We start from the raw sequence: 26886 nt of genomic DNA on the forward strand, positions 1-26886 counted from the left end.
AGAAAAAAAAAAAAAAAGGAAAAACAAGAAAAAAAAAAGAAAATAAAGAAATCTAATTTAGATTAATGGAGACTCAATTGGCTCATTTGCCAATTTTGAACACATTTAAGTTTCAGTAATGACCACTTGATTTTGATATTTGATCTCCCTTACCCTTAACTGCAAAGAGCTGTTTCCTGCTTTATTAAGCAAGTTAGTGCTAAGAAAATAAGCTATTCAATAATACCAGGTGGAGGGGAGATTTTCCTAAGTCCATTTTTGCTGTTAGTGCTGTGAGTGTGAAATTGTTCAAAATACTGCATGCACCAAACACTGTACTGTTGGCACTGCATGAAAAAAATAAATAAATAAAAATAAAAAAATCCTCAGTGTTATGGCAAAAGCCTCTGGGACCTTGGTTGTCAGTTCTGGGAGAGAGATTGTCCTGCCTATAAATTCATCTCTCCTCAAACTGACATCCAAGGTCTAAGAACCTTTTTTTTTATTATTATTATTTTTTTCCCCTATCACTAAAGACCTTTTTTTTTTTTTTTTTTTTTTTTTTTTTTTTTTTTTTTTTTTTTCCCAACATAGTGCATTCCATTCTTTACAATAAATGTTTGGTCATTCATATTGCAGACAGCCAGACATCCTGCTGACTGAAAATATTACAAACCTGTAAGGAATGGAGGTATACAAACACTGTGTTGAACTAAGTTTTCATAAACAAAAATCTACTATATTATAATTTCAAATGAGAAATATCATGTGTAAAAACAAATGAAACAATTGTACCAAAATTAAAAGGGAAGTGAAGTATAAACTATTAAAAATGTTTTATGCTTGTCTTGTAATGTGCATGTGCACGCATCTCATGAGGACAAGCTAAGAGAAATGGGCCACCAGTCTCAGGTGTTATAGCACAAAACCTTCCCTGTACTGGAAAAGCTCTGTGCATTCAGCAAGTAACAGTCACAGATTAACTATGCTGGAAAAATGTGCATTTTTATCAGCAAGACTTGGATCTGATCATATTTACCATCTTAACTTTTATGAGAAAAAGTCAAAAGGACTTTCAGACAATTTTTATCTTTATTTCAGTTTTAAAGGAAAATAATAATTAACTATATTTGAAGCAAGGCAGAGATACGCTACTAGGTGTAGCACAGAGATATTCTACTAAGAGCTCAAGAATAGTAATTTGGGCAATGTATTTTCCCAGGTCATATCTTATATATGCCAACAATATGAGCTCCAGATGTATCACGTACACACAGTATTAAAACAGTTTTGCAGGTGAATATTTTAAGTGCTTTGAATTTATTGGGTTTGATATGAGTTGATTTAGTTGACAAAATAAACATGAATGTAAACAAAATGAGCAATCACTTATACCTTATACCTTTTCCATTTATAGGGGGGTGTGGTTGGAAGAACACAATAAAAAGGAAAATAAATAAATAAGGTTGGGGGGAGGGAGGGAGAAAGAGAAGGAGGCATGGAGGAAAAATACTTTGGTTATGATGCATCTGCCACAGACACTACAAATGGCCCCAAGGATATGAATCTGTGCTCCACAACAAATTCCAGCTGAGGACAGGGAACTTTACAGATTCTAAAGCATCTGTGGTTATGTAGTCAGATGGGGAAGTATGACTCCAGCTGAGACTTCTAAAAACAGTTAAGATTTTTTACAAATATATATTTTTTTACATTTTCAGCTGAATTTTTTGAAGCTTAAGTGATTCAAATAATCAATATCAATATATTCTAGGATCAAAAAGGACAGAGGACAGACTTCCCTGACTCAGGTATTTTCTTGCTCTGAGATTAGAGCTTTTGGGAAATTTTTCAGACTCTTTTGTCTGCCTTCCAGAATCACAAGGTGTTTTTTCTGTCACTGTCAGGTCTATACCACAATAGACACACGAACCATCCTTTTTGAAAAGATGTATGTTTTCTGACTGAATTGCAAAAATGTTTGTTATAGGTGATATCCTCTTAACAAGTAGAACAAATAGTTTTCCACACTGGAAAAGTTTTTTTTTGTTTTTTTTTCCCCCACACTGTTTTAGATGCATTTATGGTTTTTGATGGCGGATTTGACACTTCTACTTTCCAGGAAGCAGCAAAATATTATTTTGCAGTCTTTAGGCATGTACCAGGCACGTATTCAGATTTGGGTAAATCTATCCTGTCTGACACTGCAGCTGACAGAAGACTAAATCTGTCCTCAAGTACTATGAATTAAGCATCCCCTTCTTTTTACCTCTGTGTCCTTTGTGGATTACACAGGAAGGATATGGTGAGCAGTCCCAGAAGTGCAATAGCCAGAGCAAAAATTTAGATTTCACTTGCCCAGTGGCCTGCATCTGGCCCTGACTACCCACAAACATGGGTCAGATGGCAACCTGGGCTTAGCGGATGTATGTAACGTGAAAACTATTCTACAAAGGTTTTCTAACTTAAAATTAGCCAAGAAGCAATAGGACTCCTGCTGCTAAGGACTCACTTGAGGTTTCTAAGTTAGAAAAGTAGTGAATTTCCTCAGTACTAAATGGAGAGAAAAGGACTACAGAAGAAAGCAGTTCTTAGGTGGGACAAACCTAGACTTTAACCACACTGAAAAAGAGCGGGGAAAAGTAATCCTGGTGACTTTACATCAACATTGCATTCATAGGCCCATACATCTGACCTTATTGCAAAAATGCTCAGGCTTTTTGGAGAACTGAGGCAACACTGCTCATGTGAAACAGCGTCATGCTATTGAGAGACATTGACATAGTCTTGCAGGTCGAAAATAATTACTACTTTTCTTGATTCAAGATCTTATCCCAGCTGCACTGTCTTTCCTTTGCTTTGCTTCTTTTGCTATATGGCTCTGGGCTTTTTGTACTGGCTCTTCATAGACATCACTGGAAACTTTTAACGTATCATTTAAGTAGTTTAAAAACAAAATAAAATACTTGTTTTGAGACACCATGCAATTAAAAGGACATCCATAAAATAACTGTGTGACAAATTAAGTTCATCCATTTGATAGGGACCTCAAGGCATAATAACATCTTACTTACGTAACATGTACAACCCGTGCTCTTCCTTCCAGACTTCTGCCAAGATATTTAAGCAGAACTCAGAGAGTGAAGAAAAACAGTTTAAGAAATATTATGTGTACGTTTTATATAACAGCAGTACTATTTGTTTTAACTATACCTTTTACTGTCTACAGAGGATTACTTGGTTCTTTGTAAAAATCTCTAAACATTATGAAATTTGCTCAGCCAAAGCACAACTGTTCTATACTGACTTTTCCTAAGGAGAAATTGTGCAGACACCAATTAAAAAATAAGCAAATAATTTTTAAGTGACTTAGGGGAGGAACAACAACCCGTACATTAGGTTTAAGTTATATTTCATCTTTTGTATTCATAGAAATCTAAAAAAAAATAAATAAAATAAAATATAAAAAATTTGCATTTTTCATGAGCGTAGGTATGTAGGAGAATTTCTTGTCATAGATTTTGGTTTTCCAACATCATAGTGTGCAAAAGGTTTGAAAGCAGAGAGAAAAGGTGAAAAAATAATTATATATATATATATATGAAAGAAACAGACTGAAGCACACACGGGAAAAGACTTTAGAGCAGGAAAAAATGAAAAGTTCTAAGGTAACTGCCTGCAAAGAACTACCAAGGAGAGAAATAGAAGAGGTACAAGTGGGAGTAGCAGAGTCCAAAGTATGGAGCCACACCAGGCAATAGCAATGACCTTGGTTTCAGGCTCATCACTTTGCAGTAGTTTTAATAACCTGATATCTCTAGAGCATACATATCCATCATCTTTCTGTACTTCCAAGACAATCCATTTCTGTTCACTGATAGAGAGGCAAAAATAATGTATAAAATGTAAACATAGGTTTTACATGTTGTCATTAATAGTACATGACTAGTCTTTATTAATTAATCTGGGCTTTCCTAAAACTACCAATGCATTTGAGCAGATTATTATTTTTTTTTTTTTCCCACTCTTTTATACAGGAATAGATAGTATGCAGATATTTTAATGACTTTATATCTCAAGTGTGTATATTTCTAGTGCCTGCAAGTCATATGATTCACCTGTTGACCATTTAATTTCTTAACTTAAAAGATGGTAAGCTATTTAAACAGAGGAAGATAATTACATGATTAGAAATAAAGAGGTCATTCTGTTTTTAAGAACTTAGCTCCTCTCTCTTGGTTTTACTTATTGCATGTTCTCATCTTCAATAAAACTGTAGACTACTTCTTGTCAAGCGAAAATAAAGATTACATGAGCAAGTGTAACTAGGTAAAATTAAACCAGGCTGCTGATCTGTTTCCAGCATCTTCATGGCTTACGGGATTAAAGCTTGACAAGCAGAAAAGTACAAGGATCACAGTTACACTGATCAATCTTCATTTTGGATTGTTACATTGATGTGATCCACGTAAATTCCTTTTAAGAAGCAAGGATGTGGTTGTCACTTATGGTGATTAAGTGTAATCTAGTTTGATTCAATAGGTTTGTAGAAATAGATTCACAGTAAGCAGCCATGTAAGTGTGAAATTTCCTGAATCTTCAGAAAGGAACATGAAAAGAAACTTTTATTATAAGACATCGTATCATAGATAAATAACTTTCTTTCCAGGTTCCTTTCTGAAGATTCAGGAAATTTCACACTAAAAGGAAGCTAACTATCAGTCTGTTTCAACAGACTTGTTACAGGGGTAAATGAATGGAGGAGAGAGGCTAGCAGTTTAATTTTTTTAGAAAAATAACACAAATATAAATATAAATAAATCTATTTAACAGGCATATGCTGTGCTTCTTACAGCTGTCCTGACAAGAAGTTTAATAAAACTCTACTTCTAATTTTTATTTTTATTAGTTTATTTATTTAATTTTCTGAAGGCTTGGAAACTTCTTCCCTGGAATTTCAAATTCATTGCTGGTAGATGAATGTGAAAAAGACCCCAAACTAGATAGCATCCAAGTGGATCTATCTGAACTTTTCCTCTGAAGTGAGAATACCAGAATCACTAACAATAATTAGAACTTCAATGTCTAGACTAAAAACTTAAACCACTACTTTTTGAAAGAAAGGAATTGCAAAATGAGAGTATATATGTATGTATATATATATATATATATAACTTAAAAAATCTTTAATTAGAGCACTGGGATGAACCTTGCTTCCTTGCTAGGCTTCAGTACTTCAGGCTGTTGATTTTCTGGGTTGAAACAAATTGTGCTGAGTCCTTTTGTGATTCTTTGGAAATATTTGCCCTTCAATTCTGGCTATATTTAAATGAAAATAAATGGTCCAGGATCCAATTTGAAGAATACATTGGCAAGGAAATGTTTAATAAGGATAAAACAACAGTAAAAGATTGAAACCATAATTACGTGACATAAATAAATGTATTAAAAATACACAACATAAAAATATAAAAACTATTACTTTTTTTCATTATCTTTAAACACAGTTTCATCTGGTGCCTAGCCAAGTCCCATACAGTATGACTACTGATAAAATTTCCCTCTCTTCGCTATTTCCATCATTCATAAAAGTGCATTGAAGACTTGCTTTGTCCAAGTACAGTATGGTCATTGTATACAGCTTAATTTCTACTTTCAAGGAACTGTTCACCACAGGTTACTTCATGGAACACTGGTTTAGTGGCTCACTTCATAATTTAGAAACAAATGTCAGGATCTCAGTTTTCTATGACAGCAAGAAATAATGTGGGGGAAAAAAAAAAAAAAAAAAAAAAAAAAAAAAGTTGTACAAATTTCGAAGTGCAAGAGACATTAGAAGACCAAAGAGCACATCGATAAATAGGCATATATGTTCTATATAATTTTCCTTTTCTCCTGTAGGAAAAGTAATGTCCTCTTTTCCCTAAGACTGATAACCACAGTGATTCTATGAACAGGTCTGCACTGATAAAATGTGTCTATGAAAAGGTAAAAGATAGAGATCTGTTCATATCGCATTTAATATGGCTATCCAAAGAAGGTACATGTTTTCACCCTTTGCAAATTGCAATACACATGTAGATCTGATTGATGACTGTGGTGAACAGTTTGAGAATTACAGCATGATTAATGGAAAGTGGTAGATTTCAATCTGTGCTCTTGCCAGAGATATGAAATACTGTGTGTGGTTGTATATGACTCCCTGGCTGAAGGCTTGACACTCAGGGAATTAAATGAGCCTGACAAGCATATGGCCAATGCCTTTCCAAATGAGTTTGCGCATGTCTACGCAAATGAAATGACTTGAGAAACTGACACATAGAATATGGTAAACAATTCATAAATTGGAATTTTTACATTTTTTTTCTCCTTACAAACAGTTTTAAATTGGGGGGTCTGAACACAGTGCCCTTTAGGTCTGAAAGATATTAAATCTGTTACTTATATAAGTTTGCCTAGTTTATGAAGGCACTCTCTTTTCAAATTTGCTCTTTATTTCAGCCTACATCTTAATTTCATTAGTCTATTGAAACAGACTGCATTTTCTTGTACTAATGTTCTCGGTACTCATTGATCTCATTAGTATGAAATCCTCATACTAATGTTTCAGTGTTATTCAAACAATATCAGTAATGAAAGCTCATATGCCACATGAAATCTCTCACCACCTTTCAAGGCAACACTCTGCTTAGGGTAAGCAAGAAGAGAATGTGAGAGGCATAGAATGCAAAGGTAAAAAGGAGTATTGTCAATTCTTTTTCACAATTACAATAAAAGCCTATCTGTTGTTCACCTCCCCTATTGTTAATCTTCAGTCAATATCTGAGTTCTTTCTTCCCCTGCAGATTTACTCTTTCTTAACTCTCACATTTCTCCCTCCCCTAAATCTCTCTAGCACTTTATATCAAGAAGTTGTTTCTTCATGTCCTCTCCCCATGATGTCTTTCCATTACCAGAGTTCCATACTGGTTTCTAACTTCCTTTCACAATCACTCTCAGAAACCTTTTTCTTTTCTTCAAGTATCTATTCCTGAATATTTCTCTCATCTCTCTCCCATTTTTATGTTTTTGTGTATCTTATATTCCATCAATTCAGAAGCATGAATTTCCTTAGCTCAGCTGTGTAATCTGTGCTGAAATAACATTCACTCATTCCCTATAATATTTCAGCTTCTGAGAATCTGCAGAAAATATATAAATTTAAAAACAAAGCATACATCCCTCAGAGTACTGCCAAGCTACAGATAAGAACACATAGTAACTGTTTTTACCATAACAAAATTGAATGCAGCTCCTGGCTGTATTTCAACTTCAACATTACAAAACACACACAAACACACACACACACACACACACAAGTGGTGGGAAAGACTCAGGGATTAAAGCAAATTATTCTCTGTCAGAATACAGAACTTCCTCTCATGCAGTCTTGATGATGTATTATTCCTCCCACATCACTACTTTCCAAAGTTGTTTCCTAAAACGAAGGAAAACAGGACCAATGTCCTGATCACTACTGCGATAAGATTCCTAATAAAATAAGGGCTTCTGGATGTGGTCTGGTAGTCTGTAGTTTACATTAATGACTTCTATTGGGCTGGGGCAAATAACACAATATTCTATTTGGAACAAGATGATCTTTAAGGCGCCTTCCAACTCAAACCATTCTATGATTCTATGACTCACAGAAGCTGCAGCAAAATCATTTATTTCCAGAAAACAGTAAAGGCCCGGTGTTATGGTTACAGGGAAAAAAAAAAGAAATACAATATAGAATATGGATTTTTCTAATAGATTCAAAGAAAATCATTTATTTTAATAGTAAATGTAATAATAATAATAATTACTATTCATTCAAAATCTGCAATAAGAAGGAAGAAGCACAGCTATTTAAACATCAACTGTTGAAATTCTAGTGTGTAAAAATCCAAATTGGAAATGCAAATTCCTTATAGAAGCCTGCCACAAAATCTCTGTGGGCATCCACACAGTGATGGCATAGAACCTTTTACAGATGAAACTGAGAAATCTGCTGAAAATATACACTCTGTCCAAAATACTTAAGGTAGAATCTTCACTTTATTGAAATCCATGGCAAAAATGGGGAAACAAAACAAAAGCTTTGTAAGAGCTACAAACCTGAGGATAGGCAAATTGCTAGTGGTTATAGTTCTGCCTAGAATGTGTTACATGGATTTTCTGTATATATCCTCTCAAGTATATATAAATTTCTCTCGAGATTTTAGAGATAAGTATACAGAGAAGAGCTTATACTGACCAATGACACTTTTTAAACATTACAGACTTTAAATGCTGCCACAAATCAAAGAAGAACCTGCATAAATTAGAGCCTAATTTTGTTTAAATGTACATTACCGCACTGATGGTTAATGGGACTTTGTGATAATTACGAGGCTCCTGTTTCAAACGTCTCAACCTGTATATGTTTAAATTTATTAATAAAATATTAATAAAATTAAGAAGAGTCTTATGTGAGTACCTCCATCGCTATAGTTGACGACGTTTTATCTCTGGTATTCTCCTTAAAAAGATGACAGCTAATCTTTTCTTACCACGTTTAGAGATCACGTGGCCATAGTTTTGCTGATGGTGGATTCAAAGTATGCATTCATTTCTCTGCAGTTCTACATTTAATTGTACCAACAGTGAATGAAACACCTCCAGCTCTGACTTGAGATTATTAGTATTTTGGTTCTTCCCCATTCTTGCTTGGAAATAGGAATTCTAAATAAGAATAAGGAAAAACAGCAGCAAGTACAGCTGTCTTGGAGAAAGTAAATATTTTTCTGACGAGGTGATTTTTGTTTTGATGATCTCTGTAATGAAATAGCTATTGCTTAAAAAAGTGATAGCAGGCATTTATTGTCTTCAAAAAAATCTAAATTGACAGTGCATAAATACTTTAATAACTACACCCACAGAGGAAAAATATGACTAGAATCTGAGAATAACATAAGAAAAGATGTCATGTAGGAGGTCTCATTAGGATATCTCTGAGATGAATACATGATAACAGCAGGGCCATTGATAATTCATGCTTGAGAAGTGATGAGCTATTTTATAAGGAAAACAAAAATACTTTCGAAGTACTTGATTATTATAGAACTGACAGAAGAATTACAGTGCCATAAGTGTTGTTTTTTTTTTTTTCTTTTTGTTTGTTTTGTTCTTAAAGACATAAAGTGTAATAGATATTTTCTCATACTACCATTTCACAGGTTGTGCGTGTCCAAGAGCAAACTTACCTAAAAATATTACTCCTATCAGTCCCCATCCTCTTCAGCCATATAAAAGCCTTTGGGGTTTATGTTACATTAATATATATATATATATAGTGGACAAAACATTTAAGCTAGTAAGAGGGGCTGGCAAAAAGTATACAAGGCCACCCTGAGTATTATTTTACAAAACTATATTTTGTAAATTGCTTTGTTAAGGACCATGGATCCTGAAATAATGCGTATGTAAAACAATAAAATGAAAGCACCAAAATAAATAAATAAATAAATAAATAAATAAAAATAAATAAATAATGCAGTGGCCTAAGTCTTGCTCATTTAATTCATTGCCTACCAATTGAGACATCTTCTTTTTCCAGGCACTGTGTGAACAATGCCCTTCTGCCTTTCTGATCTTTTGACACTCATTATTTTTCATCTATAGTCACTGGTCTCCAACCTGCCTAGTGCCACTGACTGAACTCTCCACCTTTGCCTGTATGATGTAATGTTACTTGGCTATACTTCCTTACATAATGTTCCTTTGTCACTTTTTGAAGTAGAATATCAACAACACTGTGAGTAATAAAGATCAGAATAAGCTCTTACATAACTGCCCCAATGATTCATTTTACTATCACCTTTTAACAATAAATAACTATTTGATATAAAACAAAATATGAAGGAAATAGGCAAGCTCTTTGTTTTATTTTTTGTGAATACTAAACCAGCCATTTGGATAATCATTGTATGTCAAATAACATCAATGCAAATCTCTATGTCTACTAGGAAAATCTATATGTTTCATAAATATGGTCCTGTGAATTACTGTGTATGCATGAATTATATAAAAATGAAGACTGGACTATACCTTACTATTTATTCTTTTTTCTACTGTTTTGTTGAATAACTGTAAATCATGTTAACATATAATGATCTGTCTGGTAGGAAAACTGTCTTAGGCTGATACACAAAATCAAAGTAACGCTACTGAGCAACTACATCATTAGCTGTTTTTAACTAGAATTATTAACACAATAATAAAAGCGCTGAAGAAGGCAGATTCTATGGCAATTTAACTTGGCCATTCCCTTTTGTCCTAGGGAATTATCTAAAAAGACATCAGCTGTTCCCAAGCTCTATTTGCTTCTGGTTAGAAAAGCTGCAAGTTGAGAAACGGAAATCATGTATCAATATAGATATCTCTAACAGACTTTACACCGGGGTACCTATCTTTGCTAATGCATTTCTACAGGAAATAAACTCAAGTTTGAGATAAGAACTTTGAGATTCTTGAATTATAATGAGAATGATTTCATTCAGCACATGTAGGAAGGGTAGAATTTATTTACTGAAAATCATTTTTTAATGTTCGGACTAAATAGAAAATACACAGTGAGAAAGTGGTAAAACTTATCTAAGTGTACTTCAAGTATAGATGTATATTCACAGTAATAAATGAGTATTTTGTTTAAAGTAACTGAATTGGGAGCCAGGGGGATTTTTTGTCTTTGCAAATTATGTGAAGTAGGAATAAATGAGGAAATGTTTATCCTTCTTATGTTATCCATACAGTTGCAAATTTTCCCAAGGAATAGCTTTCTTCCAAATGAAAAAGAAGTTGAATATGCAAAATATTTACATGACACTGTATGTTGGCACACTGTAAGAAAAACTACAGAAAAACACAGAAGCTGTGGCAAATTCTGACAGCCTCTGCACTTCTGATTAACAGGTAAATGGGTACTCACAGCAGTCAGCATGTCAAGCTTGAGACCACCAAATACTAAAAAAAGAAAAAAAAGAAAAAAAAAGAAAGACTCAGCTCATTTTGCCAAGTAGGAAAAAACTTAGAATTTTTCACTGAATTTGAACAATCACTTTGACTACAATAAAAAGTCTGAAAAATTGCTTAGATATTCTTGGTTGTTGATTTTTAGGTCTTGAGATTTTTTTTGTTATTATAGGAGGAACTGCTTGAATTTATTTTAGAATTTTTCATATTTCAAAAAACTTAATTTTGCATAGCTGTTTGCTGCTAATGAATCACAAAATTGCATTAAGTCAATTGGACTTCAGGAAAGTAAAATGGAAAACATGAGCACTTACTTTTACATGATCATAGAATAATAAAACAGTTTGGATAATTGTTTTTCTTAATTTCTACAGTAAATTATGATATACCGTAAGGGATTGTTCTCCATTTATCAAATAAATGATGGATGAATAATATCTTAAAGATAACCAATGGCTGCTAATCTTATTTTAATTTTGTGTTGCAAAGATCATCTCATAAGGAAAGATATTTGTATTATTTTTATGAAGTCTGTGCACTTAGTTGACCTGCGTATATATGCTAGTTAAGGTGGGGGAAAAAACGTGCTCTAACTTAAACTGTATTTCATGGTGAGTTGAAATGCAACTCTGGAAAAAAGATTTGACATTTGAGATTTCCTTCTGTTGCAAAGGCAGAATTTGCTGTAGACTTAAAAGCACTTGGTGTATGCATCTGGAGGAAGTTGTGCACAGTTCTTTGAAGCACCCCTGGCAGCTGATAATGGAGAGCTGTTGGCAGAGATTAGAGAGGCAGATGCTTACCTGTGCTCCTACAGTGTGCAGTCTTGGCTTGATGACAAGGTGAGAAGAAGGACAAGCCATCACAGAGTGGGGGCAATTGGCAGCTGATACCCTACTGGGAAAGGGTAAACGAGTCACCTAGGGCTTCTTGCTTCTCTGTAGCAGACTCATTAATCTATGCCAAAATATGCAGTTTTCAGAAAATAGCATAAAGCAGAATTAGAAGGAAATTAAAATGTTTATAACTTTAACAGAATTAAATAAATCCCACTGCAGCTTGAAACTGAGTATTTTGTAGACTGAAAAAGAATATCATCTATACAGTAAAAGTGCGTGTTTACTTATCTGCGTACCTAGTGAGTGCAAGTCTCATTAAGCCAAATAGTGGGTGTTTTGCTGGCAGTATTCAACTGCAATTACATGAAGTTCTAGAGAAGGCACCTGTCTACAGAGTGATGCTTCATGGCTTTCTCTTTGCCAAACTGCAGAGCAAGATGTCTTATTTCCTCTTTTCATGAAAATAGGTCTGAATCTATAGTGTGATGGTGTGGAAGGTCAAAACTAGGAAAGTTTATGGTAAGGTAGACAACAACAAGCCAATTTACAATAAAAGCAAACAAATAAGCAACAGCAAGAGACAACAACACTTTCCTTGCAGCAGGCAACTTCATGTCTGCTGTGGTACAATATAATTGTATCAAGACAGTTTAAATTATTTTGAAGTTGAATTGAAGAATCATATAATTTATTATGTTGAAGGGGACCTTAAAGATCATAGAGCTCCAAACCACTGCCATGGACAGGGTTGCCAACCACTAGATCAGACTGTCAAGGATGCCATCCAACCTGACCTTAAACACCTCCAGGGTTGCAGTATCCACAGCTTCTCTGGACAACCTGTGCCAATGCCTCACCATTCTCTGAGTAAAAAAATTCCACCTAACATCTAACCCAAATCTCCCCTCATTTAGTTCAAAGCCATTCCACCTTGCCCTATTACTGTCAGACTGTGTAAAAATTCTCTTCCCCTCCTGCTTGTAAGCTCCCTTCAAGAACTGCAAGACCACAATGAGGTCTCTGTGGAGCCTTCTCTTCTCCAAGCTAAACATGCCCAGCTCACATAACCTTGCTTCATAAAAGAGGTGCTCCAGCACTTTGATCATATTGATGACCCTCCTCTGGATCCACTCAAACAGATCCACATCCTTTCTGTACTCGGGACCACAGGACTGGACGCAAGACTCCAGATGGGTATTTGCAAGAGCAGAGGGAGAAAATCCCCTTTCTCTCTCTGCTGGCCACCCTTCTTTTTGTGCAGCACAGGGTACTGCTGGCCTTCTGGGTTGCAAGCAGACAGTACTGGTTTGTGTCCATCTTTTCATCCACCAGGACGTACAAATCCTTCTCTTCAGGACTGCTCTCATCAGTCATCAAATAAAATAACATGGAACATGCAAATGTGTTTATTTCATGCTCAGCCAACTAGATTATTGAAAAATTGGCAGTAGGTTGATTTTTTATAAAATTCTGTAAAATCTCAGGGTAGTGAGTATCAAAGTATCTTAAGATTTAAATGTATTTAAAAATGATTGGCAGGGGTCATATTAAGCAAGATTAAAACATTACATATAATTTTATTTGTCCCTGACTGAAGATGAATCCACCTCAAATATGGGTTTTCAATATGTGTTTAATTCTGAAAATGGTCAAACATGGATATTGAGACAGATGTCATCTGAATAAATGAACAAACAGACTTTAATGCACAGGTTAGATAACATATGACAGTACAAAGACCATTAACTTGTCATCTCTGTGGGTTACTTTGTGCCCTCTTCACTGGGAAAACAAAACAAAGCAAAACAAAATAAAACAAAACAAAAAGACTCCAGCTGTTTTGATCAAAAGAATAAATTTTTTTGACACATCATACATGTTTTTGAAGTCCATAAATTTGATTCCTCTTTTAAGTTTTGCTGAAAGTCAATTTTACCAAAAGGTGCTTGCTCCATGATTTGGTCTCAGAAAGAAAATATCTACTAGAACCTTTCTACTTTTCAATGTGGTCAGTATTTCTAGTCATATTCACTAGAGAATTATGCATTCCACTACCTCAAAATATTCAGACGATGTTGGCCAATGAACTAATGAAAGTTCATTAGTCTTGTGGCTTTTTTTTTTTTTTTTTTTCCAATTGGTTGGAAACAGAAATGCTGAGGTACTAACAGGCTGACTCCTGTTCTTACCCCTGCCATCAGAATGGCTCCAAAGAATGTTTATTAATCAGGTGATAGGCGCTTTATATATAAAATTATAAATATAAATATATATATAAAAGAAACAAACCTCAGGGTTTTATCCTAGCAAAAGAGAAGACTTTGTTTTTGGCCTTTGGAAACTTATCCCCTGACCATTCAAGTACATTCAAGTAATTTTGTTTATTTGTTTATTTGTCTGTTTGTTTATTTATTTAATTATTTTCCCTAGACTTACTGGTGGTTCTGAAGCCTGGGATCTGAAATCAGATGTGGACATATCATAAACCAATATGCACATTGTGATATCAGCTGGAGAAAGTGTCCAAACACTGACAAAATTCACTACCTGGACAGATGAAGCTTGTGCCATTATTAAAATGGAGAAAAACAGTTCTATGTGAAATCCAATGGTTAGTCTTTTTATTATGGCTCTTCCCAGTTAGCACCTATTTACTGTTGAAATACCCCAAGTCTGTATGACTTTTTAAAAGTCACAGTAAGACACTTCAAGGCCAAAAACAGTTCAATATATGAAAAGACAATAACCTAAGCTTACAGATTTTTTAAACTTTTACTGAACATTTATGATACATTTCTAAATGACCTTCAGATATATTATTTTCATTTTGCAGGTGTCTTTCTACGTTCATTAACAGTTTTTCATTTTTGTAGTTTCTTCACTGAGAAAAATGTACAACATGATTGAGGGCTAAAAATGATCAAAACAGTGAAATATGCATTAGTTCGAAAAATGGATCAAGTCCAAGTCAATGTCCCACACAGAACCAAAAAAGTACTAAAACTGACATGATTATTCTACAGGCTTCTGTGTTATTTTCACTTAATCACTTTTGATTAGCTTCTTCCTACACTATTGCAATAAAAATTTGGGCTATAATGCTGCTGAGGGTGGCAGCCAAAATATGCCTAAGTCTGTCAAATGAGACTGCTGAAAACAAATCAACAAGCACAGAATAGGATACATTTATTTCAGCTTTTAGCAAGTGAAAACATAGGTTCCTCTATATGAGAAGATCATTCTTAATGGATATCCTAAATACACATACACATAAAATATTTAAAGCATCCCCTAAAGATATATATATCTTTTTATATTTACTTATATATATATACAATTACATGCTCATTGAAGCAGTTGTTGTATGAGCATTCTCCTCTATCTTTCAGTTTTTAGGTCATTGGCATAAAAATTTATTGTTTACAGTTCTGGACATATTAAAGCTAACACGTTGGTGCCTGTTAAAATATTCTCTTCTAAAAAATATGGACTCTTTAAAAGTAATTCTAAAATTTACTGCTTATTCAACAAGCATGAATTCACATTATGAGCAACAGAACTCCAAACTGAAACTCTCATAAGGGAAGAAAAAAACACAGAAAAAATCAACAAATAATACTAACAACAATTAAAACATCAACAGTCATGAAAAAAGTGTATTAACTTTCCCTGAAGAAACATTTATGTTTATAGTTATAGTATTCATATTTTCTTAGCATTGTTAAGTTTGGTAAGAGTTGTTGTTTATATAATTCTCAGATATATTTTCATTGATATTGAATAATTCATGTTAACTTGAATCAATCTTATGACTGGATGAGCATTAAATCATCATCTATCAGAAGACAGATTTCACATTCATTTCATAATTTCCTTTGCCTCTTAACCCCTGACTTTGATCCAGCAGATGTCTGGATCCCTGACAAACAAGTTTTTTTTAGAGGGATAGCTCTGCAAAGCTTTGACCATTTTTCACTATTTCACACACAGTTTCAATTTGTTTTCTAATGTGCTGTGCAAAAAGTTTCAGAACTTTTGAGGGTCATTCATTTATTCAAAACAGAAATGTGGATATGTGAATCCACTGCCTTAACACAAGATTGCCCTTTTTGGTAATTACTAGTCTATGTTTGATCCCAGTATCATATAGCTCTGCCTTACACCACTGGCTATGACATAAAGTAGGACTGCTGTGGCTTAGATTTTTACTGCAGCACATGAAATCTCACTATAATTAATTAGTGTTGTTATAGTAACTCCTTTTACAACATTGCTTGACACTCAAGGGAGGGAATGACACAGAGGTGAACTGCATGAGAAATCATTTTGTAAATTTTGCTCTCAGGCTCCCTGATTTCATTGCTTTTCTAGTTTGTTTGTTAAGATCATTCTCCCACTCTGACTGGTTCCCTGCTGTGTTGAAATCATTGAGCAGTCAAATCTCAATGGTAATATTACATTGGTCTTACTCATGAGGATCCTGAGGGGCTCATTCTAAAATTTACTATCAAAAAGTACAAATGCAGCACATATTTTATTTCATGTATATATATATTTAACTAATAATGAGAACTATTATTTAAAATTGACTGCTCATAGGATAGAAACTTCTTGTTGTCCTTCACTACCAGTAATGTATATTCCACCACTAACAAAGACAGGTATAAACTAAGGAATAAAATTTGTTTAGACATCAAAGTTTCTGGCTTAGCAAAAGATTTCCAGTGTGACTCATTTGGTACTGGGGAAGAGTTTTTCATTTTTGTTCATTATTAGGAAATTAATACAGCTTTGAATATTTCAAAATAACAGCAAAAAGTCAATGTTCTGCAAAAATGTTGATAAAGGAGGTAGCATCCCTTTATATTCAGACCAGTAAAATTATAAATTTCTCATGAAAAGTTATTTGATTCTGAATGGTTACTGGTGGAGTTTAAAAAATGCATTCTTGTCTGAATTAGTGTTTCAGAAGCCTCAGCAGTGATCCTGTTTTAGAAATAGTTCTTAGGACAGGCCAGCTCCTATCACCAAAATCAATCTGTCTTTGTTCAAAAGGTTATTGCTATCCCAGTCTTCATTTGTATGGTTTATATACTGACTGCTAGAAATAGGCAGTTCCCATACTGTACCCATCACTGTCCCCTGCCCCTGCACACAAGCACAAAATCAGTCTGTCCTTCCTCTCCACCTGGAGCTGACAGGTTCAGGCAGCAGACACTGCCAGTTCTGTGATCAAGGTGAGTATTTGGCTGCTGCTCATCTTCTCTGAAATGAGACAGAAGCACCTACTACTGCTGAGGCAGCATCAAGCACTCTGGGGTTCACTGTGCGATCCTCTTGTATCACTAGCAGAACCATATGGAAAAACGAGGGAGGAAAGATAACCAAAATTATCTAAAGCAAATAGTTACGAAGATTCCAAAAATAAAAGATGCTGTACATTATTAAATATTTCTTATATAATTTATAACCTGGGCAACCTGACCTAGTGTCTGATTTAGTTGCTGGCAACTCTGTCCATGTCAGGGTGTATGGAAGTAGATGATTTTTGATCCCTCCCAACCTAAATCATTCTATCACAGTATCACAGTATCACAGTATCGTGCGAGTTGGAAGGGACCTTAGAGATCATCGAGTCCAACTCCTGGGATTTGAGCCTTCTGTGTAGCGAAGCGGCACTTCTACCCCTTGCTCCACAGGGGGGATTCGAACCCCAGGCCTCCGGTGTTGCAAGCAGCAATTCTACCACTGCGCCATTCTATGATTCTAAATATTGAATATGATTACTGTTGCATTCTATATGACAGTACATTCTTTAAGATAGTTATTACAGTCAAAGCTACTCTTATATATCCTCTAGTTTATGAGTAGACCTAAACACTCAGGAGTCCCTAAGTGATCTACGCAAATAATTCCCCCACAAGCCATTGAAATCTAAACAAGAAGGTGTCACTCCAATGATTAAGAGAGATCAAAATGAAGCTCATTTTTAGTTGGAAGACAGGAAATTTTAATCTAAAACACGAATTGCTCCTTGAAATAAAGGTCTTAAGCTCACAGCAACTGCTGTCTTACATGTTCTTTTACTACCTCTTTCTGATGAAATAAACTGGAGTCTGAATTGTGTCATGGTGTCCACAAAGAAAAAGAGAAAGTGATCTCCCTGCCTGGTGTTTCATCTAGTGGTATAAGTCTTCTTCACTAAGCTGAGAAATGGAGATGATAGGAAAAGAAGCAACCTACTGAAATTTCTGATCAGAATATAAAAACTAAAGGGTCCTTTCTCTTCCACCAGTGCTTCAGAGGGGAACAGAAAATGCTAAGGCCAGTTGAAAGATGTCAGTTCTGTATGTCTTGTATTATGCATACTCTGAGATTGCCTTCCAGAGCCAACTCCAGAGGGATGTAGGTAGAGGAATGTCTGATCTCTGTATTCCTGAAAAACTGAGATACTGAACTCAAATCTGTGAAGATTTAGGAACTTTGGGGTATATATTTCAATTGCCTAGAAAACTTTACATTTGAATCACTGAACTCCTACAGAGGTTGTGCTGTTCTTTTCAGGATCATGATCTTCATTGTAAGTATCTTTAGAATAAGTCTCATTTCAGATACCTCATTCCTATTTTTTTTTTTTTTTTTTTTAAATATGGCCCTAAGGCACTTCTGAAAATTTTATGCTGTATGTCAAAAGCTGACAAAGAAAATAAATGAACTGAATGAAGGTGGAAAGGCAAAGTAACAAAACAGTTTAGTAAAAATGTCTCCTTGCATTTCTGTTCTTACTTCGATAATGCAGTACTTCTGAAATTAACGTGAGTAGGACAGAAATCCTGATCACAGTTGATATGCAAATGAACAAAGTATCAGAGAGTTATATTTTATTGCTATACTTCTATCACATTCAACAATATTATGTCACTACAAGCAGTAACATAGATATGTACTGGAAACTTAAGTTAACAGGCTATAGACCTATTACAGCAACATAATATAAATGTATTCCTGCTCTATCCTGACCTTTAATTTGCCACTGAAGAAATAGATTTGCAGTGGTACTAGGGGCCATTTTTAGTAGAGTAGTTCATAAATGGAACTAGATCCACTCTTTCTCCCTTAGGCTGTCTTAAAATGTCTCTTCATTAAAATGTCTTATTTAATGTTCTGTTTACACTATATTGCATAGGATTTATTAAAGGAAATGCTTTTTGTATGCCACTAAATACTGAAGTAGAGTGTAACTACCAGATCAGTTATCCCTTTAAATATGTGAATTATTTAAGGATAACATAAGTAATGACAAAAGTGATAAATTTAGTGATACACATCGTAGTTCAGCAGAGAAATTTTCGTACTTCTCCAACAGATTATATAAATTATTAAGTATTAAAGAAGAATTGCAAGTTAGGTTAATAAAAACAGCACAGAAATATGGGCAACACTCTTTCAGGACTAAAAACAAAACACAAATGAAATAAGAATGAAAAAACAATGGTTGTGCCTTTTAAAACTAAACAGAACAAAAACTTAAAGAAATGAGTTTTCATTGTTCTTTAAAGCACTGTTTAAAATGTCTTAACTCTTAATTTTATTTTTCCCAAAATAGAAGTTTCACATGTATATTGTTAAAAAGAAATATAGAGATCTTCTGCATATTTTGTCCCCTGAGCTCACAAATAGCTATGAAAAGAGAGTAAAATATCTAAAGTAAAAATTTCTATAAAGAGATGAATCTGCCTAGTTCCAAATTCAAATGTATTCTATTCACTTTTGCTTGCTTTACAAGCACAACTTTCATCTTATCAAAGTCTAACTTTATGGCCTTGGCATTCACAGTGTGACAAATAATATCAATAACTCAAAGCAGTAAGTAGAAGAGAAACAAGATTTTATGTTAGAGGTATTTAGAGATTGAAAATGAATGACCTAACTTTCAATTAAGCAAAGTAAAGAAAGAACTTAAACTGCTTCTCGATGGAACATATCATTAAACATATACAGCAGATTGAGAATGTCAGACCCCAAGACTTCCCATGGAATCAGGGAAAGATTGTCACCTCTGCAAATTAAGTTGAAATATTTTAGAGACCTATTACTTTACTTCCTTGGTGGTCTGAGTAGCATTACTATTGATAGTCTATATCTCTCACTGTTTATATCATGACTTTCACCTTGCAGAGAGCTCTCAGGATTCCTCAGAAGTTTCTACTTATTCTCTTTCCTGTGAAAGATTATAAACTTGAAACAGAATTCTGGTCCCACTCTTCAGTAAGACCACACTATTTTCATTCATATTCTCCCTAATGGCAAAATCTTCCAAATTTCTTGAAAGACCAATAGCCTTTTTTTTCTTTTTTCTTTCTTTCTTTTTTTTTTTTTTTTTTTTAACCCAAAATAATTTCTTTAATGAGAAATGCAAAACAAATAATTAAATGCAAGCATAACAATTTAAGAAAAATACAACTGTGTTCTTACTAAACACATGGAAAGAGAAATTCTACTTGCTACTTAAGTTGTGAAAAAGTACTGAAAACAATATATGTGTAGATTTTAATATTTCTGGTATTGCTCATAGGTCAGAAAGAAAGCTTTTCAAAGTTGAAGAACGACTAACAGAGGTGTATTCATAAAATCGAAAACTTGATTTATTTGCAAGAACTGGAAGGTTTTGTGGGTGACAAATTCACATCCAAATAAAAAAAATAGATAAATAAAAATAAAAAAGTAAAAAAAAATAAAATAAAATAAATCTGAGACAAATCTATTATATCAGAAATTGGGGAAAAAATAAAAATATGTTAAAATATGCTAAATGCCATTGTGGCCTGAATGAAGTCACCCCCACTGACTGCTTCTGTGCCTGACATGTTAGAGCTGCAATATGAACTGGAGTCAAAAGCAGCTGAGTGGTATGCCACCACTGACATTGTCAGTGCCTTCTTTTTCATTTCTTCGCCACATAATATAGGCCACAGTTTGCTTTCACCTGGAGGGGCATTCAGTATACCTGGAATCGTTTGCCCCAACAGTGGAAGCACAGCCCAACAATTTGCCATGGGGTGAAGGGCAATGGCAAAAGTTTAAATATGGGGAGACGTGGTAGGTTGATTATATCACCTTGCCACAATCTCGCAATGGTAAGTGTTATCTGCTTACCAGGGTGGAAGCGACCACTGTGTGGCTTGAAACATTTGCAGTACCACATACTACCACCCAAAACACCATCTAAGGACTTGAAAAACAAGTCCTCTGGTGACGTGGCACTCCAGAAAAATTGAGTCAGATAATGGGACTCATTTCAAAAATTCCCCTATAAATACTTGGGCCCAAGATCATGGCATTGAGTGGATTTATCATATCCCCTATCACACACCAGCTTTTGGTAAAATTGAATGATGGAATGAGTTGTTTAAAAAGCATATTGCAAAACAATGGGTGGCGGAACATTTAAGCATGAGAGAAGAATTTAGTGGAAGTCACCTGGCTGGTCAACACCTGAGGATCTATCAATTATGATGGTCCAGCCAGCTCCCTACATACTGTCAAGGGAGATAAGGTCCCTGTGATACATCTAAAGAACATGTTGGGAAAGGCAGTTTGGGTCTTTCCAGCCTCTTAAAAGGGCAAACCTCTTTGTGGGACTGTTTCTGCCCAAGGACCTGGGTCCACTTGGTGGGTGATGAAGAAAAATGGGGATATTCAGATTGTACCACAATGTAATTTGATGTTGGGGGAGTGCAGTCAGTAATTCCATGTATATAAATGCATGTTTACATGTGAGTGTGTTTAACCCTTGTTAATTATGGTTTCTTTGTGTATATTAAGCATGATGAGTGATGTAGAATAAGGAGTGGAGTGTCATAGTTTTATGATTTTTGGTTACTGGTATTCTACATCATAACATCATGTAGGGTACTGGGAGTTAAAGTGTTAATGCTGCAGTTCCACGTACCTGTCCAGAAGATAAGAACTTCCTCAGGGGGCTTTGTGGTCAGAGAGGAGATATTACTCCTGCAAGATCACCTGATCGCTCTTCGCTCTCTTCTCTCTCTTCTCCTTCACCCCTCCTCCCTGCTGCCTATCCCAACTGTGTGCATAACTTCAGTATTACTGAAAGGCTTTCAGATACTCTCTCATTATATTTGATTTACTAGCTTCATTTCTAATTATATTTTATTATAGAGTGTTATCTTGTATTCCCATACCATACTTAGTAAAATTAGTTTGTTTCTCCTCAGATCGTTTTAATTATGTTGGGGTCCTCTGTTTCCCTTTTCTGGAGGTGCAGATTTTGTGAAATCCCTCTGCCCCACTAGTCATGGAACTGGGCCAAACCAGCTTGCAAACCATTGGCACTGATCTAGTAATTTTATGTTCTGTGTTCACAAAGAAATAGTATACTCTGTCAATATGAAAATCCTGTAGTACTCAAGGATTTAATTAACATTAATTCACTATAGTTCTAGAAATGACTAGAACTGTAGTCACTTTCAGACTCAATTGGCTGTGTATCAGAGAATATCACCAGTACATTGGCATGGTTATGTTTCTTGCTGATATTTTCTATGTAGTAAATTGCCTATAGAGTAAATATTCTGTACATGGTAGATGGGCACTAGCATATGAGTAGAACACAGTTAAATTAATTATAATGTCATGTTCTTGTTGGTTGTTGTTGTTTATATGTCTGTTTGTTTCTTATGTGCTTATTTCATATTAACTGTCGAGAACACTTAATAGTTAACTGTGGTTAAATTCTGGGTTCTGAAGATGCTTGTTAAGAATAGGAAATTTTTAGATGTGAAGTGTAGACATTTTGTATATGAATGAACATCACATCACATTTTGTTTCCTTTAGTTTACTTACCATTGTTGTGAAACACTCAGTTTCTTACATATAAAGCAGCTTACTCTTCTAATAGTTTGATGTAAGAAACTATCTGTCACTACTGGCTATTCAGTAGCGCAACTGTCTCCAATGAGTTAAACTGTCAAATCTATAAATGCTCTGTCACATAAATAGTAACTAGTTTTAAGGGCAATAATGATAAAATATTGTCCTAAAGGTAGACTATTTACTGAGATCCTGATGAAATGCCTGAAGCCCAAGATTGAAGACTATTATTACACAATAAAGGTAACACTTCTCTCCAGAGGGAAATATTTTTATACAGCTATAGCTCAAAAAAGTCATCACCTCATTTATTACAAATTTCTGTTTCTTTCTTTTAAAATGAATGGTGTAAATCTTTCCTGGACAACTTAAATAGACTTAGTTGAATTATTCATTCTGAGTAATATTAGTTGTCAATTTAGACTTTTTATTATTTTTTATTTTTTCCCCTATAAATTTCTTCAACCTAATCTGGAAATGAAATCTTGGACTCCATGAAGTCAGTGGAAAGTTTGCTACTTACTTTAGAAGGCCAATCTTTGTCTTTTATATGTATTATCTGTTCAAATCATAATATCCTGCAGATGCTTATGAGGCTTTGAGAAGTTCAAGGGTTCAGCCATTCTTTTAATGAGAAGTGTTTCTGTTGTTGTTGTGGGCTTTTCTCATTTGTTTATTTATTTGTTTGTTTTACTAAAGTATATTGATTAAGATGGCAGAGATTAATGAATTACTCAACCTGATGTTCTTACAGTCCAAGATCACAGATAAATGCATAAGCATAAGCAGATTATGTACTAGAGAAAACAAAGATGAAAGGTTTGTGCATGTTAAAATCAGTTATCCAGAGTCTGTTGTTGGTGTTTAAATAGGTAGAGATAATTTTTCATAATTCTCTAAATTTTAGCAAACGGCAAGAAAGGTCAAATATAAAAATTATGATTGTCATTAAAAAGGAGTGTGAATATTAACAGAAAACAAGATCTAATTAAACATAAATAAATAAATAATAATAATAATAATTAAAAAATCAAAATTATTATATAGAAAGCATCACAGTCCAAACCAGAAAGGAATATTAGCTCATTGGAGAACCTCATGCAAGCTTGCCTATGCATGAGGTCCATCTTTCAACATTATGAAAAAGCAGAGAGAAAAGAGAAGTTCATCTCAGAATGTCTGAGAGAGGCAATAGCAATCCTCCCTAGGTAAACTATGATGTTCTGAAAGACAAGTCATGTGGTATTTGTTCTAACCAGCTGCTACATAGAAAACATTTACTATTTTTAAAAATGTTTGTATGTTTTTGTTTTTTTTTTTATGAAACCAAAAACCAAAAACTAAACAACAAAATTAAAGAAACCACAACAACAAACACCATTCCCTCCCCCTTTCTCTTTTGTTTTGTTTTTGTTTAACAACAACAACAAAAACAAAATAATAAAATATGTATTTTTTTAAAAAGTTCATTTTCAGTTCTAAAGAATATGTTTTTAGGGCACCTGTTCTTTCCATTAAGTTACATCAGATGAGGACAGATTCAGTGCAAGTGCTGTTAAGCAAAGTTGTTTATGAAAGGGCAACACTGCTTTGGACTACAGTGCATAAAATTTGACTCCGTGACACAACAGAAGAATTACTTGAACCTGAACTTTTCACTTATGGAGCACTGATGTTTTTGGAGTATAAAGAGAAAAAAAGCTGACATTAACCTTAGTAGAAATCTATTGGTGGCTCAAAATAATTTCAGTAAATAAGTGATCTTGAAAACTTCATATACGGTGACTGAAGAATTTAGAGCTTGTTAAATAAATGCAGACATGTTCATTCAGCCTGTTTAGCTGCCACCTTTCACTTTATCCATACGGGATATTTCCAGTTGAGATATTTAAGAATCCTAACAACTTTATGTTCCCGAGAAATTTATTGCTGTAAAAACAGCGGTGACGTGCTTCTTACATAAACTGCAAGAATGTGATACATGGAAATATTGTTTAAAAATGTAGTTTTTATCTTGGTCTATTACCTGACAGTAACCTGACATGTTACAAAAGTGTATAGTATTTTACTTCTACGGTCATTATTACTGAGTCAAGATGCTACATTATACATGATATGTAGTACATTCTTCAGTGAAACAATCAGTTGATTTGGATGAAGATGATGTTCATGATGGTTATGATTATTATTTACCACCGTGTAAAAACCTATAGTGATATATTATGAATTTATGAAAAAGCTATAAGAAAAAAATATATATTCTTTTTTTTTTTTTTTTTTAATTCTTTCTTAGTGTGGTTTTAGATTTTTATTCATGATCATTTAGTTATCATATGTGGTAATTAAAAAAAAAAAAAAAAAAAAAAAAAAAGGCTTAGAATCTCCCAGGCAGTAATATTTTATATGGTTTTTCCTTAGTCAGGTTAATTACATAGGGAAAAGGGAAATATCCCTTCTGTATTTAAGTTATAAATTAATGTATTTACTAATCTACTTTACTTTTCAAATTATTAATTTTTAATTCCTTCTTTAATTGATCTTTTGTTACGTTACCTGTTTCTAAGCTATATGGATTGCAAATGTTCTGGTATTGTTCATTGTTATTATAGTCAGAAACAATGAAAAATCAGACATAAACAGGAAAACACAAAAGCACAAAGCATAAGATTAATGTCTAGCATTTTAATCATTTATTAAGTGATTATTAGAGAATAATTGACAGTACAATCACACTCACTTGGTAAAGAACTTTCCCCTGATATCCAATCTAAATCTTCCCTCCCTCAACTTCAAACCACTTCCTATTGTCCTGCTGTTATCTACCCTTGTAAAGAGTTGGCTCCCCTCCTGTTTTTAGGTTATTTTTAGTTACTGAAAGTCTGCAATGATGTCACCCCACAGTCTTCTCTTTTCCAGGCTGAACAAGACCAGTTCCCTAATTCTGTCTTCATAGGGGAGGTGCTCCAGCCCTCTGGTCATCTTTGTGGCCCTCCTCTGGACCCTCTCCAACAGCTCCCTGTCTTCCTTGTACTGGGAGCCCAGATTTGGACACAGTACTCCAGATAGGGCCTCACGAAGGCAGAGTAGAGAGGGACAATCACTTTTCTCTCCCTGCTGGCCACCCCTCTTCTGATTGAGCTCAGGAAGGATACCATTTGCTTTCAGCTGCAAGAGAACACTACTAGCTTATGTTAAGTTTTTCATCCACCAGGACCCCCAGGTTCATCTCTGAGGGGCCATTTCAAGAATTGCTTTTCCCAGTCGGTATATATGCCTGAGATTCCTCCAGCCCAAGTGGAAAATTTTGCACTTTGCTGTGTTGAACCTCATTAGATTCACCTGGGCCCACCTTTCAAGTCTATTGAGCTCCCTCTGAATGGCATCCCTTCCTTTCATTGTGTCAACCACACCATTCAGCTTGGTGTCATCAGCAAACTTCCTGAGGGTGCACTCAATTCCATCTCTGATGTCACTGATAAAGATGTTAAAGAACACTGTTCCCAAGACAGTCCTCTGGGGGACACTGCCCATTAAAAGCATCCACCTGGACATAGCATCCTTAATCATCACCCTTTGTCTTCAACCTTTTCACCCAATTCCTTATCCACTGCATGCTCCACCCATCAAATCCACATCTCTCCATTTTGGAGATAAGGATGTGGTGGGAGACCATGTCAAAGGCCTTGAACAAGTCTAGGTAAATGGCATAGGTCACCTTCTCTTTGCCTACCAATGCCATCACCCCATCATAGAAGGCCATCAGATTGGTTAGGTATGACATTCCCCTGATGAAGCTGTGCCGGTTCTCTCAGATCCCACACTTATTCCTCATGTGATAAAGCATGTAATACAGTAGGATCTGCACTATGACCTTCCCAGGATGTATGGATCATTCTTTCTCATTGTAGTTACTTTTCTTTGTGGCTAATTGATTGGCACTTTTGCATAAAGATATAATTTCAAACAATACTTGTCCATGCATTCCCATGTCTTCCCATCAGTGTGTCTACATAACTTTAGAACTTTAGAACTTTAACACTGAAACCTCAAAGAATGGCCACTTCAGACCCAGGAGGGCCCTCCAGAATTTCAGATTTGGGCAACTTTGCCCAGAATCAGTGGTGTCAGGGGAACCATTCT

The sequence above is a fragment of the Excalfactoria chinensis genome, chromosome 1, assembly GCF_039878825.1.
Source record: "Excalfactoria chinensis isolate bCotChi1 chromosome 1, bCotChi1.hap2, whole genome shotgun sequence".
Classification (NCBI taxonomy): domain Eukaryota; kingdom Metazoa; phylum Chordata; class Aves; order Galliformes; family Phasianidae; genus Excalfactoria; species Excalfactoria chinensis.